The sequence below is a fragment of the Argentina anserina genome, chromosome 5 (genome assembly GCF_933775445.1).
Source record: "Argentina anserina chromosome 5, drPotAnse1.1, whole genome shotgun sequence".
NCBI lineage: Eukaryota > Viridiplantae > Streptophyta > Magnoliopsida > Rosales > Rosaceae > Argentina > Argentina anserina.
The window spans coordinates 18637192-18657281 of NC_065876.1; the positions used below are offsets into that span (position 1 = coordinate 18637192).

Consider the following 20090-nt stretch of genomic DNA (forward strand, 5'->3'; position numbering starts at 1 on the left):
ATCATAATGAAATAGTCAAAACACGATCTACCTCACTGAACACTATTATATGGAGCAACTAAAAGAAATGACTTACCTCACTGAACACTATTATTTCTGCGGCACTCCTCATTCTTTGATTTCCATATGCATTATCCTTGATCTCTTCATTTTCATTTCCAGTGCTCTCCTCATTACTAGTTTCTCTTGTCACTTCCGTTGCTTTATCTCCTTCTCTTGAATCCACATGATGGTTGCTCATTTTCATTTCCCTGGTCTTCTCCACTGCCTCCTACATTACCGATCTCTTCCACATTCCTGTTTTCTTCTTCATCATCATCCTCCTTATGCCTCGCATCTTCAACCACAGTCTTCCCGAAAAGGGTTGAGGTCCTTTCTTCCGAGCTTTACAATTCTATCCCAATCCTTCATGCTTGTAGCCAACTGTACTTTCTTGGCTTGAGACTGCTTGACTGTAGGACCAACTTCTCTTGCCATCTGATAACATCACCCTAGGAAAAAAATGGGAAATCTAGACCACTGATTTTGGCTAACCAATTCAGCAGAAGGACTAGAATTAGAATCACCCAACATGAAAGGAACAATCAAATCCAAGAACCTGGAAACCCCCAATACAATAAAGATACCATCCACCAGTCTGATCCAGCCCATGAGCCAAAAACATTCCAGGAAAGTTTTTCTCAAAAACTTACCAATTCTCTTTTTTTTTATAAGCACTAGTTTCATATTTCCGCAAATATAAAAACATGGCACAAGTTTCAATATACTTCAAAGATATAATACCATATGATTAGGAGGTCAGAGCACATAAAGAAATTCTAGGTGAGAAAAACACAAAAAAGACGATCATGCTCACAATACTTGGATTCCAATTTAAGAACTATCTATGGTTTCTACCACTACAGTAAGAAATCCATAAGGCCATAACTAACAAGGTTTCCTTTCAGTTACTTAAGATTTATGAAACCTCAGTTATCAAAGAGCATTCTATTTTTGTAGAGAAAGAGAGTATTTAAGTAAATAGTCTGATTGATTTATATGCTTATCATGAACATTATGTCAAATATGACTAGGATATCGTAGTAATTAAATGAAATCACAGATACCACTACAAAAATACTACAAGAACAGCATGACATATCAAGTAATGTATACAAAACAAAGTAGCTTCCAGAAGTTGGACATATAAAGATACTCTATCAAATTTGAAGCTCCCTCTAAATTTTGAGGGGAAAGAGCTTTTGTTTTACGTTTTACCTTTGCTATATACAAACAAACCATGCTTTTTATGCTCTGAACAATACTCTCTGGCTGTCCCTCTGTCAGTAACAAGTATTTTTGAGTACAGTATTCAACAAAAAGGAATAAATGTACCTCTCAATTTATCATAATATAAAAGTATACAGTACATGTAGGACTCCAGAACAACAAAAATATACGATGCTGCCAAATTTCAAAAACTTATCAAACATGAAACCGACGAACCTGATTGTTGAAGCCCTAGTGCAACCCAGTTCTTGATTACTCATTTCCTGCAAAATCAAAATACAAAAGTTCAAACCCATACCAAATATCTTCAAGCAATGAAGATAGAGGCAGAGAGAATTCAAAACTGTACCCAAATTCTTTGATCTAGGTCTTCCAAATTCTGAACCACATGATTCTTCCCAAGCAACTTACGCCACTCATTCCAGAAGTTGTCTATGAACGTTTGTTTCTGCACATATTCTGTATCTATCATCACTGTCAGTCTAATAACTTTTAAAAATAAAAACTTAAGCGACCTGTCAAGGAGAAAATAGATCAGCCAGAGAAAGAAACCTCCTCTGGTTTGACTGGCTTGCCATTGTAAAGCATCTTCACCCCGTGTGGCGTGTAAGGAGGTGGGAAAATGACACCATTGTATAAAGATCTCAGAACCATAAATAAATAATTAGACGCTTACATTAATAATGAAGAAAGTATAAAGATCTCAGCTATAAATTAGTACTCAATAGTAAAAATATTCTGTCTCTTGGCTTTAATATTAATAATTAGCAAATTCAGTATCAATAAACAAATATGGATTTCCTCTCCCTGCAAATTCAGTATAAGTTCAATGTATCTATTATATGAAAATCAGAACACATTAATAAAATAAAAGCACATATATCAAATCAGTTACCCAGATTTTTTTCATTGAAGGAATGTGGATGCATCTCTTTGGCCTGTAAATGTTCGCAGCTGAAACACTGGTAATTGACAACAGTTGATCCACAACCTGATAACCATACAACAGAAACCAGACGAATGACTTTTAATAATTAAATGACTTTTATTAATGACATAGTGAGCATCTGCATATTCTAAATTGTAATCATTAGAAATCGTCTCTCAAGTACTTTGCACTTACCATTGCAGATCTGGGCTTCATCTTTCATGACTTGCATTTTGGAAACAGCAATATTCAGACTTGCTGTATCATTTTCAGTATAGGCCGGAGAGCAAAGGCACGTTTGCCAGCCTAGCTTCTTTCAGCATATATTTGGGTGATCCTCCTAATTAAACCAAGTACATATATCAGTTATATAGTTATTAAAAGCTGAAAGATAATTTCTTTCACCTAATTACTGTAAACTAAATACCAATACTAGTCAATCAAACCATTACGTATAACCATGTAACTATCCATAAATCAAACAAAATAAATGCTTCATGCATCAACATAAGAACCACCATTAAGAGATTAAGAACATACCAGGAAAACACAATTCAGAAATAGCATCGACACAATTGTAATTAACATAAATGAATACGCAATTTTACTTACACCTTCTCCCAAAAAGGCATTGTGCTGCGCTCTTCTTTTAGCCAAGCGCTCAATCCACAACAGTTATGTTCTGTTGTTCATTAAATAAATGGATAAGATAGAGCAAAAGGCCCAACCTGAGATCTATCAGGGAAGAGGCAAGAGAAGGCGCCACCAAAAGAGCGTTAAGATTAGGAGAAGAACACAAAATAATTGAACTAGCAAATTCCAGAATAAATACAAAATGACAAGGGATAGTATCCAAGCAAATTGTTTACATCAATATAAGCCTTTAATCTTTTCCTAAGCAGTCATTTAGGTAGCAGTACAGTTATCGAAAGATTCAAGCGAGATATAATGACTCAATTCAAGACAGTAATAAAAATCCATGTTCTATTGAAAGTGCAGTAACATATATACAGATAGAATCAACAACAAACTGCAATTTTTCAAGCCACAAAGCTTGGAATCTGCCAAAGAAGTAAAAAAACCCAGCAATCTAAAACACTTATATTTATGATAAGAACACCATACACACACATAAGAAGAAAACTACAGAGCAACAAAAATATACCGTGGTGCCAAATTTTGAAAACTTATCAATCAGAAATAAAATAATCCACCAACCCAAAAGAAGAAAGAAACCCAACAATCAAAACCCAAATTTTAAGGTAGCAACAACTATTTGCTGCTTTGCAGGATCCCTACTTGTAAAATCCTTAGTGTGTGCATCCCTGATAGCTCCTGTGTAATCCTGCATCGAATAGTTTTCCACATTATCATATAACAAATTACTGTAATTAAAATTTCCGCACCGTATTCTTAATTTAAGTTGAGCTAAATAGGTCTATTTCTGCTGAAAGGCAGTAAATATGCTTGTAAACTGCCAAAGAGGGTCTCACTGCTGCTATGGGTGTATAACATATTCGTGGTCTTGATGGCACAAGGCAAAAGATCCATGTTCTAATCTAGAATTGCTACACATGTTGGAAGGGCATACCAAGACTTCAATTTCAAACTACTATATTTTATATGAGCATATCTTTCATACATGGAGAAAAAGATATCACAAACCAATGAATCCGGATTGGAGCTCTAACTCTTCCTGCAAACACTCTCCTTCGCCAGCCCCCTGCTTTCCCTGCAAGTTCAGGCTAGCCCGTATCATACAACATTTTTACATAACTAAATTATGCAAAAATGATCATAGTCGTGATATAAAGACATAATGAAAGCATATATAGAGCTGGTTTCAGAGTTAAAAATATAAGGCATATGCTTACATTGTTCATGTCGAACTCATCTTGTACTGTTTACAAAGAGCATTTTTAGGTTCTGTGAAGGAAGACCTACACCAAAATACAAAATTCTTTCAATCACATTGATAAAGAGTAACAAAACTCACATTGATTTTTTACGAGACCATTATTATCTTATCAACTTCATCAATGTAGACAATCCCTTTCTGAGAAGCTTCCACATCAAACTCTTATAGCTCATCTCCATCTAAGCACCTTAAACTTCCTTGCTTTCTCATATTTCTCCTTGTCGCTTTGTCCCTTTCAGGAACTACTAGCTGTGAGAAATAAGTATTTGAACTCCTTCGGATTGATCGGATCATTCCAGAAAGCCAACCATGTAACAGTATTGTCAAGCCTGACTTCTTTCCATCGGAGTAAAAGAGTGTACCAAGTTAACCTCAAAATTATTCCAGAAGAAGAAGAAGAAGAAGAACAACAACAACAACAAACCTTTCACCCGGAATGGGACATTCGGGAATCTCGGCATTTTTTTCCTATATTTATTGTGACTTCACTTGGGCGAATCCTCCTCTTCAGCTTTCCTGACTGATACCAGAACCAACGTAAGCTCTTCAACAGATAATACCTATCAAACTATCCTATCGTAAACAAGATATTACATCACAAAAAAAGAAGAATAAAAAAAATCTAATGGACCTTGGGATGCTCGCCACAGCCTCGAATTAATCCAGGTGTTTCATTTTCTCTTCCTTGACGGCCTTTTTCTCCAGCACCAACATATATTCCATGACAGTTAAGCAACTGTCATCATGTGTAAGACACTACTAATCAATCTAGTTAATTACAGACCTGAAGTGATATACAAGGAAAGGATACAGTGACACTAAATGCGTCTCTCACATGCAAAACCACAAAGGATCGGGATAGACAATTCAACAACCACCTTGTCAGTCCATTATTAAAAGATAATCACTTGCTATTGACATTAGATTTTCCAACAGTAAGCCCATGGAGAAACACAATTTTTACACAGAAACACTAGACAAATAGTGCATTGGGGATAAGACTGTCCAGATCACAAACAAAAGATAAACTAAATTAGTGCATTGAGGATAAAGACTTAAATGGGCATTAGGCCAATTGCACATTAAAAAACTGTTCGAGAGAAAACATACATGGGGCTTCCATTCTTCTTCATCTCTTTATAAGGTACATGTTTGGTATAATGTAAAAAGCAGATCAGAAGTTGGTCAGAGTTACCTTCGACGGCGAGACGGAAACAGATCCATCAAAGACGAAGGCATAGTGACATTGAGCGGTTATTTACAAGGGAAGTGAACTCTAACTTTAAAGGCATAGTAACTTAAAAATCTGACTACAGTATTAGGAGATAACATAGACAAAGAAGGCAAAGTTGAGCAAGTATTCTCACCTGTGATAGAATTATAAGACCTTAGGTTGGAACAACCTTTCTACTTTCATCACATACTCAATTTTCTGTGTAGGTAATTCCATTGCTACCTGAAAAATAGTTATGCAAAATTAAAGTTAGCTTTTGTTAAATTCTTTACAAAAAAACCTTTATAGTCAAACAAACTTGAGTACAAGAAAGGACAATACAATATTCTTAGGTGTTTCAATCGTCCAATCTGAGGAGGGATAGGCCATGTTAACTTGTTGTTGTGATTTGGAAGATGCCTGTAAAATGAGCACAATTACATACAAATGCACAAGATTCTCAAGAACAAAGAAAAGCATTGATCATTCATTAAAAACTAAACCAACCACGCTTGAATTTAAACTTGGAAATTTAACCCTGCAGTAGCATAAACGAGAGAAAATTGAACAGGATCAGATCAAAGAAGTGATCTTATAGACTATTGAGATCCAATAGATTAGTTACAGCAGTACGAAAAGGCCCAAAAATTGAAACTGCATAAACCACCCTGCAAATCTTTATTAATGCAATAATGAATTTAAAAAAAAATCAAACAACCAACATGCTCAAAACATTACATATCCTCGTTTCAGAAAAAAAAAAAATTACATATCGTTCACTGTTTTAAGATCATGATCGGGGAAGCATTATATAGTGAATACGTAAAATAGAAGAGGCTATATTTTAGACATAAATTTCATAAAGATAATTTACCTCCATGCTTACAAACCAATTTTGTGCAATCGGCACTGAATATGTGTGCCTGCATGTCAGTAGCACGGACGTAATTTTCTTTGACATCTTCATTATTTGTGTTTCCATCTGCATCATCCTTGATCTCTTTATTTTCATTCCCAGTGCTCTCCTCATCAATTCCGTTGCTTTATCTCCTTCTCCTGAATCCACATAATCATTCGTTGTCTCTTCAATATTTGGCTGCTCATTTTCATTTCCCGGGTCTTCTCCACTGCCTCCTCCTACATTACCGATCTCTTCCACATTCCAGTTTTATTGTACATAACTGCCAAAATACATATCTGTAGAACATGCTTCACCTTAAAACCTTTAGATCTCGGGCTCCTGCGAGGAGATAGCTTGAACATTCTGATAAATATCTTTAAGATTTCAACCTATATGTCCTCTTTAAAACACCTGCTAAGAGTTCAATGCTTGTATTCAGAAAACAGAAAACAGAAAACACAGGGTTACCAATCATATCAAAAACACACACCGTAAAATCAAGCCAATCATCATATATACCAATGCAGATGGAAGAAATCAAGAGAATCGAGTTATTTAGAACACAAACCTATACGAATCCAACTTAGCCAATCAGAAAATTCTGATCCTAAACAAAACCCAGTTGAGTTCACCCACAGACATACACTTTCCAACTAAATCAATCCAAACCAAACTCCCACTTCTAACAACAGTTGTAGAAAAAAAAGTAAAACTCCAAGGCACCAACAAATCAACTCATATCCAAACGTGAACAAAACCAAATCCAATTCCAGCTAAATCTCACAATGCCAAACAAAAAACTCAAATATTAGGAGAAAACAACACATACCAGAAGAGAAGCCTCACTCCCTTAGATTCTCCCATTCTTAAAAAAGTAAAACCCCTTTTCAGTTTCTGGCAGGCAAGTTACCAAAACTGATTATATTTCCAAGCACGTAACTCAAAAACAACACATACCAGGAGAAAATCTATCAATGTTAGATTGACAACTGGCAATAGACTAAATTCACACTGTACCTATTTCATCTACCTGCCTATTTCAGCTTGATAGATACTTTTATCGTTTGAATAGGAAAAAGAACCTCAGCCCTACTAGATGACAAACCAAAATTATAAATACACCGTATATGACCTCTCACAAAAACCATAAGTTTTAATCACTGCTATCTTAACTGAAAATAACCACACATAGACTATATTATTTAATCACTGGTGTCTTAACTAAGAGCAGTAATCAATCACTGAAGAGAGTAATTTGTCAATATATAGAAATTTAATAGACACACACAATCAGAGGAAACACGATTTGCATACCATTTGAGCCAACAACAGTTGTTACAGCAGCAAGTATATCTCAGTAATATACTATGGAAAGCTTAACTACTCTCGCCTGCTCAGTTAACTGAAATTAATTTGACACTAAAGAAAATCATTACTAAAACATTTAATACGAAAAAAAGAAACAGAAAGTACCTAAGAAAGAAATTCCTCTGTGGATAGAGTCAGAGTACTTACTTATCAACCATTGCTTGCAACACAGCCATGAATGAAAATATAAATATAAGAAAATCCTTACCTTGGTGCGCTCTTCCTCCATTTGCTCAAAGTTTATTGCAGTAACAAAACAGAAACAATCAAACATTGGCAAACCTAAATATGGATGAATATTACTGCTTCGATTAGAAGCTGGGCTCAGATATATGTGAACAAAGTCTATTCCAAGACCACAAAAGGTCTCATATGGAGCTGGGATACACATTATCATCATTGCAACCACAAGAACAAACATGAGTATACAGTGGCCTCACAACCAAGCCCTATACTTCGAACATAAAACTATAGCAATGTCTTCTATGACACATCTGAATCAAGGCTTAGATACATGTGGATGAAGCAATTCCCAGACCACAAAAGGCCTCATAATGAGCTGGGATTCACATGTATCATCACTGCAACTAGTATCTCTTACTATTGTCACACAAGAGCAATAAACTAATCATTATCAAACATGTTCCATGTTTACCAGGTCTATTTCACAATTTGTTAAGTAACAGACTCATATTGGCCAAAAGAGTAAGCAATGTTGCCGGAAATGCAAGATAAATACCTCATTGATGGCCAAGATTGCTCTTCTTCACCTTCTTCAACTTCCTCAAGAAGTACTTAACCAAAACATCCAAACAAACATATAACTTGGGTCAAAATAAGATCCAAAAACACATAACGAGTAATCAAAAGAACTAAATCTAGATCACTTTAACTTTATAAACAGAGTCTAACTAATGACTTAGTTTATATTGGGTTCTCTATAAGATTTAAAGTTCCAATGTTTAAGTATCAAAGTTACAATCTTTAAGGAGTAAAAAAAAAAAAAAAAGCTTACCAAAACTTGGATTTGGCACGGACCTCATTGGTGTGCCATAGAAGATCTTGGGATGCTCATCCTTCTCAGATGGGAGAGCTCTCCCCACTACCTGGTACTGATGATACTGTTTTTAAACACAAAACAAAAACAAAGCAAATCATTAAAACCCAGGATCAAAAACCAACAAAAGCTCAAGACTTTGAAACCAATGCATCATAAAAATGGGAGATGAAGCATGTAAAGTGTAGCAAGGAAACAATCGTCAATGTGAAAACTGGGATGGGGGAAGAAAAGAGAAGAGGGTATACCCTAATTTTCAAACCCAAAATAAGAAACTTTGAAAACCAAAAAGAAAATCAATTCGTTGATTCAATCAAACCCAATAGTGTTTTATCTATAATCAACACGAAAGGGAATCAAAGATGAAACCGACGAACCTGATTCTTGAAGCCCAGTTCTTGATTGATTACTCATTTCGTGCAAAATCAGAACCCAAAAGTTCAAACCACCCTAAAGCTAAAACACATACAAAAAATTTGGGCTGTTCCAACTTCCAGGCAATGTCCCTAAATCAACAATAATAACCTTAGGAAACATAGAAAAAAGAAGGAAAAAAACAACAGAAGCAAACAGGTTTTCTGATGACAGAAAAATCAGAAACCAGAAACTTGTTATCAAAAAAGTAAAGCATAGTTTTCATTGCGTTATACTAAGTTAAGTAGATATAAACCTCTACCTAGTTGTGGGTGATTTAGGCAAACAGGAAACAGCAGAGAGCTCTTGAAACTGAAAATTTTCCGAGATTAATCACAGACAGTAAATCATTGTGTTGCAGTATTAGAGTTGATCAATAAATAAACAACAAAATCGAAAGAGATAAATGTATGTTGTTACCTCATCAATCACCACCTCTTTGTCGCCATGAATTATGCAATCCAGGGTGTCTGTCATTCCTTCTACCTCTATAATTTGGGAATTAGGATTAACACTATCAACAACCTTCCCTGCGCATCCTGCCTCTAAAGTGTCCTGAGACATAACATAAAACACTGTCAACAACCTCCCGAGAAACAATGCAGGCACTGTAAGAGTTAACATAAACTATAAACAGATATACCCTTTGAAGATGAGAAGCTTCAAAAGCGGGCAGCTTCAACTCTTGAGCAGCAACCAGGAAGTTTTATGATAAGCATACAAGGGTTGAGATTCCCAACTTAGAGATTGTAACGGAAAATGGCTCTCCACCACATGAAATGATAAAAATGATAAGAACATGATGGGATAGTATCCATACGATAGTTTCCAAAATTGAACAAGAAAATTTCAGAATAAATAAAAAATGACAAATGGATAGTATTCAAGCAAATTGTTTACCTCAATACCAGGACGGATGGAGACCCAAGTCAAAACTGTAGATGATCCATTGAGAGATGATATGTCTACTTTTCCTTCAACTTCCCTTGTCCCCGTCTCAATCACCTTACAACACAATCCTCTACACCCATATAAACCCGTTTAGGTTTTTTCCCAAAGACCTATATTAAGCACCTGAAAAGTAATCAAACTACCAGTCCCAAATTAAAGGACCAAGATGTGATGCATAGTAAAGCACCTTGCAAAATCATGACATCTTCAACAAACATACAGATACATCAATTAGCAGAATAGCTTATATCAAAGCCACTTCTTGGAGCTTTCGGTTTTTCATTAATATTCTACTATAAGAAACAATCAAGCTACCAATATCATATTAAAAAGGGAGTGCAAAATTTACATTTGCAAGACATTACTTTGTTTTTTGTTGGCTTCCCGGATTTGAATAAAATGGCGTGGAGAAGCTGAAATATGTATTACAACGCCCTTTATTAAATGAAAACAAAAGATGCAAACCCTTATTTCAGACTAATTAAGTCACAGAAAAAATAAACAATTTGAAGATAGCCAAGATCTCAATCGATCTACATAATTTTATTACTGTTTTGTTTAAGATGGAAGATGGTTTAGCATTATGGTTATGTAGAGGTTAGGATTGTGAAGGTAGAAGAAGAGAGTGCATTTATGCTCTGAAAACTCCATTATCAGAATCCAAGATCCCTGCATTATCGAAATCTCTGGTAAGTCTCCATTACTCATAGGAAAAAAGGGATGCAAACAAAGACGATGCACACAGAAACTAACTAAAATTGGAAGAGAGGAGAGCAGCAAAGACATAATCTACTAAACTAAAAATGGCATTCACAGCTTACCAAAGATGATTCATCAATTCTCTGTGTTCTATGCTTTCCTACCAATACTTTCTATTGTCGATAGGCTCTTTGTGGTGTGATCACACATTCAAAATTGCCATCTTAAATAAACCTGAAACCTGAAACCTGAAACCTGAAACCTGATCCAAGAATAAGATTAGACTAATCCAGTAAACGAACAACAAGGCAAACGCAAAAATAAGCTCACCCGATTCAGCATCAGGATTAAGCCCCAGATCCTGCCACCGAAATAAGTGCTGCCAATGAACAATACAAAATAAAGTAAGAGACAAATGAACACAAACTTATCAAATTCACTGAACACCTCCAAACTGAAATAGAAGATGTACCTAACAACAGCTACAGAACGATGCAGATCTAATCAAGAACAAATTAAGCACAATAACGGAAAACTGTATTTTTGATTTGAAATATTTTAAACTGGCTTATGCTTTTAATCCTCTTGCTATAGATAAATTTAACTACCAAACTCGCTGTTGAAAAGAAATGGAAAAAACAATAATATGAGAGACAAGAACCAAATTAGAACCCAAATCGTCCTCTGCACCATGAACAAAAACCCCTAGTACTTGTGCCTTGCTGCTGCTATCAAACACACAATCTCAGACCTGTATGACTCCAAAAACACCTAGGAATATGAACTTGTTAATCCAAGAGTAACAGAAAGCAAAAATGCATCAATTATAGACCCTCTACAATGCAAAATGACAAATGGGCAAATTCCAGAATAATATATAAACTGACAAAGGGAAAATTCAAGATACTTGTTCTATTGAAAGTGCAGTAACACAGAGAATCTGCAGCACATATCAACAACACAATAAAATGTAAATCCCAACAAACTAGAATCAACAACTAACTGAAAATTTTTCAAGCCACAACCAATTTTGCCAAAGAAGTAAAAAAGAGCCAACAATCAAAACCCAAAATTTAAGAGAAACTTTGAAAACCAAAAATAAATAAATTCAATCAAACCCAATAATCAAAACGGACGAACCTGAATCTTGAAACCCTCGTGCAACCCATTACTCGTTTCCTGTAAAATCAGAACCCAACATCATTCCCATACCAAATATCTACGAAGAGGGAGAGAGACAAGTAGTCAAATTCTTCCCACCCATCTTCTTCTTTCACTCAGAAACCCTAGAAATTTGAAACCCCCCCCCCCCCAAATTATGATTGAAGACATGAAATCAAAATTCGGACTCACCTCTTGAGAGTCGGCGCCTGAGATTTCTTGACCGGATTGGAGGAAGAGAGAGAAGCGAGAAGAGAGGAGAGAGAGCCGACTCTGGGTTTGTTGGCCTTCTCTCAATTTCAATTTGAACAAGACAGAGAACGCTGACTCTGAGTCTTAAGTACTCTCGACTAAACGGCGTCGTATCTAGCGAAAGTTTGTTGTTTTTGAACGTTGCAATCTTCAACGGCTACTTTCGTTTTTTTTTTGGTTAGAACAAAGCCCAAATTAACAATCCTTTGTGTGTGATTTTAACCCTTGTTGGAAACCAGATTTCAACCCTTAATTTGCTTTGCGTGATTCAATTCAATGAGTTGGTCACATTCATGTTCAACTAACTGCAAAATGAAAACTTCATTACCAATTTCGTGAACCATACTAATTAATGAGCCGCATGCAATGTATATAACTAGGACTAGCCAAAGATGCTTCACAATGACAAGATAATTAAGTAAAAGTAGCACTTGTTATATATATATATTTTTTAATCGAAGGTCCAACTAAATTGTATTTCAGCAAGTAAAACTAAGATAACACGTCCTAGGGCTAAAAATAAGAGTTATCTCTTATAACTAAACAAACTAGCTATTCCTAAACAATTAACCAAAAACCGTCTATTCTCAAGAAAAACTAGCTAACCAAGCTAAGATTCATCCACATTTTTCTGATATTTTACCCCTATTTATACTTATTTCTAAAAATGCCCAAATACGCTTTTTGATTCATAACTTTCCCGTACGAACTCCGATTTAGGTGTGCCGCATGTCCACGAATTCGTATCGACGATCTCTACGACTTTCATGAAGGAAGTTTTCCCGAAAAACTTACGCATTGAGAAGTCAACTTTTAGAGTCGTAACACGTAATACGACTCTCGTTCCGAGGAAAAGATAAAACTATTATCGCAAGGAATCGTAAAAGATTCGGGTCGTATCAATTCTCCCCTCCTTATAAAAATTTCACCCTCGAAATTTATCTACTTAAGAGGAGAGGGTAAAATTATCTCATCTAACCCTGCATCCCCCAAGTAGCCTCTCTTCCCTTTTTGGCTCTCTAACCACACATACACGACGGTAAATTTAATAGAATTATAAGTTGGTCGTCGTTTAGGGATTAGATCTTCTAAACCCAACTGATAACGAAAATCCTGATGAGTTGTCGATGAATCGTGAAACCTCACCGCGTAAGCGCCAATAAATTAATTCAGATAAATAAGGACTCGTCGGAAAATATCGAAAACACTCAAGAGCTTTTCCGAAGTGACAAGATAGCAAGGAGATTACCCTTAGTACCTTGTCCTACGAGGAATCACCAAAAATATAAATTAACCCACTAGTCAAATTCTCACGATCCTTTAGCTCCCATTGGAAAAGACACAAGTCCATGAGGATCATGACCTCCCGGGTCACGACATTTATGACCTCCCGGGTCACAACTGAATCAGCAAGTGGTCCCACCACACTACGATTCACTAAAACATACCTCTCAGAATACGACTATTGTTCTATATATTAGAATGAGTACCACTCCTAGTACTACTCCCCTCTTCCAATGCTACTGAAAACGTGCAAAATCCTTTTTCTTGGATTTGTCTAACCGTTTGACAAAACCAATAGTTATCATCAAAACTCGAGAAAATGCTTCTTACAACTTTAATGACTTGAGCGAACACTTGTATGCACAAGTTTCACTTGTATCGAGCAGAAAATGCGACTTGCATCTATATTCTCTGCTTTTACTACCAATTCTGCAATATGATTTAGAGAAAATTTGTACCCCAAATTCTAAATTATGCTCACCACCGCATTTCATTACTCTTGGAAGGCAGACAACGCTTCCATATACACTTGCTCTCCATTCAAATGGGGATGTTTGATATCCTTGATCTTCTCCCTCTCTCTACTTGCCCAACCGAGTTCTTCCATAACTGCAGACACAACTCATAGTCACTCTTGGGACAAGTCCTCGGAAACTCAAGGATCAAAGTACTACAATTATTGTAGTACCTACGGTCATCTTACATTATTAGCCTTTTGTGTATTAAGCTCTGAAAGTCCTGAATTCCCTGTCTTTTAGCTTCAATAAGGTCAAACATCCTTTATTGATTCTCCTTACATAAACTTTCCGAAACGACCATACAGAAGGAAAGTTATCCTAATCACTTCGTCTCACGAGGAATAATCAAATATGAATTAACTCATCGCCTATTTCTTAAGATCTTTTAGCCCCTAATTAAAAGGACACCCGTCCATAAAATTCATAACCTCTCAGGTCACACCTAGATCCATAAGCGGTCCCACCACCCTACGATCCAGTGAAAATGTGTCACCAAATATGGATACGGTGATACGTATTGGAATATGTACGACCACCATTACCCCACACATTAGACAAGTTAGAACTCGAAATACCTCTCGAGCCAATGCGAAAACATTTCTTCTAATGGTTCTCACTTCTAAATCAATTTCAAATAATCGAAGGTGTCGCATCGATCCATTCGTGATGCATAACATTACACCAATAAGACCACTGTCAAAAGGAAATTTACTAAAATTGCCTACATCTATATCGAGTCGTGAGCGGCCACTAACAAAGGAGGCATACCGAAATTTCAGCATAGTCTTCCCTGAAAATAGCATGCCCCACCTGCACAAAACGACACTTCTAATAATCACAAAACCACCCCAACACCTGGAGCCATCTGCTCCTCCAATCAACACGGCCTCCACCATATTTAAAACAATTCCAAGCATCCACAATAATAAATCGCAACCTATAAAATTCATATAGACGTCCATTACGCTAAGAGACGTTAGGACACAAAACATCGGTCGATCCCTAGAGTTTCCCACTCTTATTAGACCACAACCGTTCCACCCACGTTACGACAACAAGAGTCGTTAATTAACGTAAAATATAATTCTCAAAGCAATTACTAAAATGCTAGAACTATCTGATAAAAATTAGGAGATTTCCAATCTCGGATAATTATTCGACAATTAATAAAAATAGACTAGCCCCTCTAGTCAACTAATAATTCAATAATATAAACTGGACTAGCCCCACTAGTCAAAGAGATATCTCACGCCATAATGTAACCTAGCCCCACTAGTCAAAATAATAATATCAAGTCGTATAACGTGGACCAGCACTGCTAGTCAAAATAATACTGTCAGATCATAAATTATAAACTAGTCCCGCTAGTCAAAATAATACCATTCGATAATTAAGGATAGCTAGAAGCCGAATAGCCCCGCTAGTCGCAACAATATAGAAAATATCTGGAAATGGACTAGCCCCGTTAGTCAAATAGGAAAATCAGTAAAAGTGGACTAGCCCTGCTAGCCAAAATAAAAGACAAACGCCATACAATATGTCCCCTCCCCCGGTCAAAATATATATACACAAAAAATCTCAAGTTTTCAATACCGTCACGTCACGTTCACGGAGATGGTATTGAATCATCATATCATTGCCGGCTATATAACCTCGCCTCTCAGGCGGCCTCGCCCTCCAGGCGGAAAAGTGATATCACGTAACATCGCCTCTCAGGCAGCATCGCCCTCCAGGCGGAAAAATGATAAAGTATGCTAACATAGTCATCTCAAAATGTATGGCCTCGACAACAATGAGTGAACTAGCCCTACTAGTCACAATGCAATAAATGAGGATAAACATAAAACAGATATCATTCTTATTCGTTGATCATGCCCCCTTTTTGATGTTGCTAACGGAGAGGATACCGGATAGAATGGAATATGATTCCGTTGATACTAATTACCAATTTCGTGAACGATACTAACTACAAAATGAAAACTTCATTACAAATTTCGTGAACGATACTAATTCATGAGCCGTTGAAGATATATGTGAGAATGGTATGTGAGAATTAAATTTTTTGTGTTTCTTCTTGGCCTATTTATACTTGTGAGCTGCCTCAAGTTTCTTCACACTTCAAAATAAAAAATCATGCAATTCTAGAGTTCCCTTAGTTAGTTGATAGAAGACTAAACCATCCAATATTTCTCAAGCTAAAATTCTAGCCTTCACTCTTTCTCTCTTAAACAAGTTCCTTCTTTACTAAAGTAATCCAACTTTGGATCCACAGCAAAACCTTCCTTTCACCACTGAAACTTCAAGGTAAGTACATCTTACATCCTTATAATCTTTTGTCTTTTAAGATTTATCAAAGTGCATAGCTAAGGAGAAAATGGAAAAGACCATGTTTTGGTAAGAGTTATATTTTCATATTTTATAACATCTGAGTTTGTCCAAGGTAACAATAACCTACTGTGTTTGAACTTTTTGGACTCAATGACTTTAATTTAAAGTACATTTTCTTTATTTGCACATTTACTTTCAAGTTTATTAACTTATTTATTTCATGCATACATTGAGGTATTGATAAGTATTTATATCTTGCTGTAAGATTATATATATATATTTTATATTTAAATATTGCCTTCCTTACTAAACTTTGTTATATTCTATTGACGTTATTGAGTTAGAGGTGTGAAGCCGGGTGGTTAGTACTACCCCGTGCTTAAGTGAATTACTGGTAAAATTGTTTTGTGCTTTAGGATTTAGCCTTGGGCTCTAATCCTTACAGATAGTGCACTATTATACTCATAAGAGAATTGACCTTCAGTATACATACTTTGGTGTTGGCCTCAGTATGCTGAGGCTTATCCTTGTTTTGAGTAGACGTGAACCCTGACATGTGACTTTGTGATTAATTACCAGTTTTCTTGAAAATTCACACAATTGATTGAATATATTGATGCTGATATGTATATCTATATGCATAAGTAAGAATTTTTGTGACCAAATACACCTGGTTCTTGGTACATTTAATAAATACGACTCATGTATCTTCGCTAAATTTTAGTATTTCTAAATCTGTTGTATTGTAAAATAACTTTGATTTTGTTTCCTAATAAAAGTATTATTCAGATATATATTTCTATCATTTTTATTGCGGAATTTTTATTGGTTTTAAGATCACCTCTAATTCGGAAAATTATATTTCCATATAATAGTGGTCTCGAATTGGGGGCAAGGTTCTAAAACTCGCTACTCGGTAGTCGGTCGGCCGGCCGGTGAGTAGCGAGTAGAGGAGTACTCGGCCGAGTACTCGGATTCTAATTTCTGGATTTTTTTATTATTTTTAAAACATATAATTTAATATATAATGTCCAAAATAATAAAAATAGTCCATCAAATATTACAATATTTAGGAGATAATAATGTCTAAAAAATAAAAACAACCATTAGTCCATTACAATAACATAAGTAATAAAAGCAAACCAAATTCAATTCTTACAAACAATCCCAAGCATATGTAACTATGCCTCAAATTCTTTTTCTCCATATTCATCTTGTACTCCCTCCGAATCCGACTCAAAATCAAAACTCAAGTCTGAGAGAGTAAGAGAGCGACTGAGAGGCTGCGAGAGAGATATGCTTGGTTCTTGTTGTAATGATTTTATGTTTTTGGTTGGTTCTTAGATTGTTATGTAATGAATGATTTATCAGATTTTATGAAGTAGTTGTGACATCAACACCTCCTTATAGTGTAAGTTTGTCGGCAAGCCATGCACCGCCATCCATGACACCAGCTCAATTAAAGGAACCTCCTCCACTGGAGCAATCCCTCGTTTTTGTTGAGAATAAACATAGTATTCTGATAATGCCATGGACCACTTGATCAAATTGAAAGAGATAGTGCTCCCCAACATCAAAGACAGCAAGGCCGCGGTAGGTTCTCCAAATGGACGGAATTGTGACATTGAAACCTGAGAAGTGGCATTTTGAACCAAGGAGACGACCCACAAGGAATGAATGTCGAGAACTAGCAGCAACTTGCCCTGCTTGACTTAGCACCGCTCTAGCATGACCAGACGATCGGGCAGAGACACCAGCACAAGCAAAGGACAAGGTTTGATCCGCCATAGTAGATGATTTGGGAATTTTGGTCGAGATCATGAAACCCTAGCAGCTAGGGTTAGAGAGAAAACGATAGATATGCTTTTGTTTTTCACAAACAAACTATTCACATGACAGTAGCACTTGTTATATCAACCTGACACAACTGCAATAAGTTTTGAACCAGTAATATATAGTAGCCTATCAGAAAAGCTTTCATAGATACATGCAGTTCGAAAATCCATGAAGATTTTACAGCTTCAGTTGTAGGGCAAGGACAATTCACAGCTTTAGTTGCCTAGAAACTGCATTAATGCTCGAATACATATTCTGTCAAGCTCTGCAAATTTATGGGGATTCAATTTCTGCTCAATAAAAACAAGCTTCTTCTTCACATTACTCATTTGAGAATTGTGGACCCTACTCCATCCGCGATGTTCTACGTCTACACATTATAAGAATGAGATCTCAATCATTTAACCAAAAATATAGCAAGACTTCCTATTTAGATAACATACCTAAGCAGTAATTATATACTCGACTGGAAAGTCATCGAACATGATTTGTGGTTTCATAGAAGGAACAAGTCATTAATCATGATAAGACTTTGGTCATCATGATCGGCCGTAAAACACTACCAACTTTTCTTACTAAATGAACTGATTTGATAAATGTATATCTAAATGGTAATGGATATGCATATATTTATATTCGAGTATATAATGTCCTTTAATTATTGTCGGAATATATTTATGTCGTTGTGCAATTTTGTTGGTTTATATGTGACGGATGGGATATCCTTGTAGTTGTGTAATTTGTGGTGTGGCCTTTGTGGCATGTTGTGATGTTGTGTTTGTGGTGTTAATATATTCCTTGAACTATTAATAAATAAAATCATTTTTTTAAATATGTTTTGTTTTAAAATATATAGACTTGATTGACTACGGTTCATAGGTAAGTAAATGAGATTGTATTTAAATGGTTTTGAAAAGGTTAATGGTTAGAGACTATGTTAAATGTAGAGTATCGTTGTGTTGATACTTTTGGTCGTGGTTGTGGTATTGTTCATTATTTCTTAAATCTTATTGTATGTTTAGTGATTTCCTGAACCACATTATTATGCAAGAATCACTAATTATTCATCTGGATTTGTCTTATGTGTGTTTAATGCAGGAATCACTAATCAATATTATGTGCTTCTTTTTAGGTGTAATCTCTGAATTAAAACTTATGCAGGAATTATACTTTCTATATTTATTTGTTTAAGTGATATCCTAAACTATGTTTTCATGCATGATTCACTAATTATTTTCTTTCATTTTCATCTTGTGTGAGTGAGTTTGTTGTTTCTGTGTGTGGGTGTGTTGAGTTGTGGCGTGTTGGGTTGTGTTGTGTGGTTATGGTTATTGTAGTAAGGGAGGCGATGAGTTGGTCGCAGTAATCCCATAATTTGTGTTGATTGAGTTGGTTTAAGGGAGGCGATAAGTCGGTTGTAGTAATCCAAAACATTGTGTCGAGTGAGTTGAGTCATTTGATATTTTCAATAATGGAGGTAATAAGTTGATCGCAGTAATCCCAGTGATTGTGTTGGGTGAGTTGGTCATGAGTGACTATGTTGGGTGAGTTGGTGTGCGTGATTGTAGTTGTGATTATTGATATTGTGGCTGTTGTTGTTGAGATGATGATGTTAAGTTGAGAACTTAACTTTGATTGAGACGTTGATGCATTACATATTGACGTTGTTGCAGGATATGTTGATATAAACTGTTGTTTATTTGTTGAGTAAGTTTTGGTTTACTCTTACAAGCTGTAAAGCTTACCGGGTTTGCGTTTGCTATCCCTTATAGGAGCACAAAGTGTAACGTTCTTAATGTATTTATGTCCTATTCTTATTCTTTGTTACTCTCTATTTCGTATGTTTAACTTTATTTTGTTAGAATAAGTGTCTAGGCAGTGCTTATATCGCATCAATATCTTATTCCTACAGGGAGATATGACCGAATAATTACTCAGAGGTCCAGTGGGTTCGGCAGAATTATTTCAGTCATTGATGCTTTTGATCCAACGG

The 20090-nt window shown here is 35.8% G+C and overlaps 2 non-coding genes across 2 annotated transcripts; both read right to left on the reverse strand.

Annotated features, from left to right (window-relative positions):
* Window positions 1-7913: 7913 nt before the first annotated feature.
* LOC126796576 (small nucleolar RNA snoR69Y) lies at window positions 7914-8004 on the reverse strand. The gene has a single exon (XR_007672416.1). It is a non-coding gene; the product is annotated as a small nucleolar RNA snoR69Y (small nucleolar RNA).
* Window positions 8005-8095: 91 nt separating this feature from the next.
* On the reverse strand, window positions 8096-8189 carry LOC126796580 (small nucleolar RNA snoR69Y). Its single transcript, XR_007672419.1, has one exon. It is a non-coding gene; the product is annotated as a small nucleolar RNA snoR69Y (small nucleolar RNA).
* Window positions 8190-20090: the final 11901 nt, after the last annotated feature.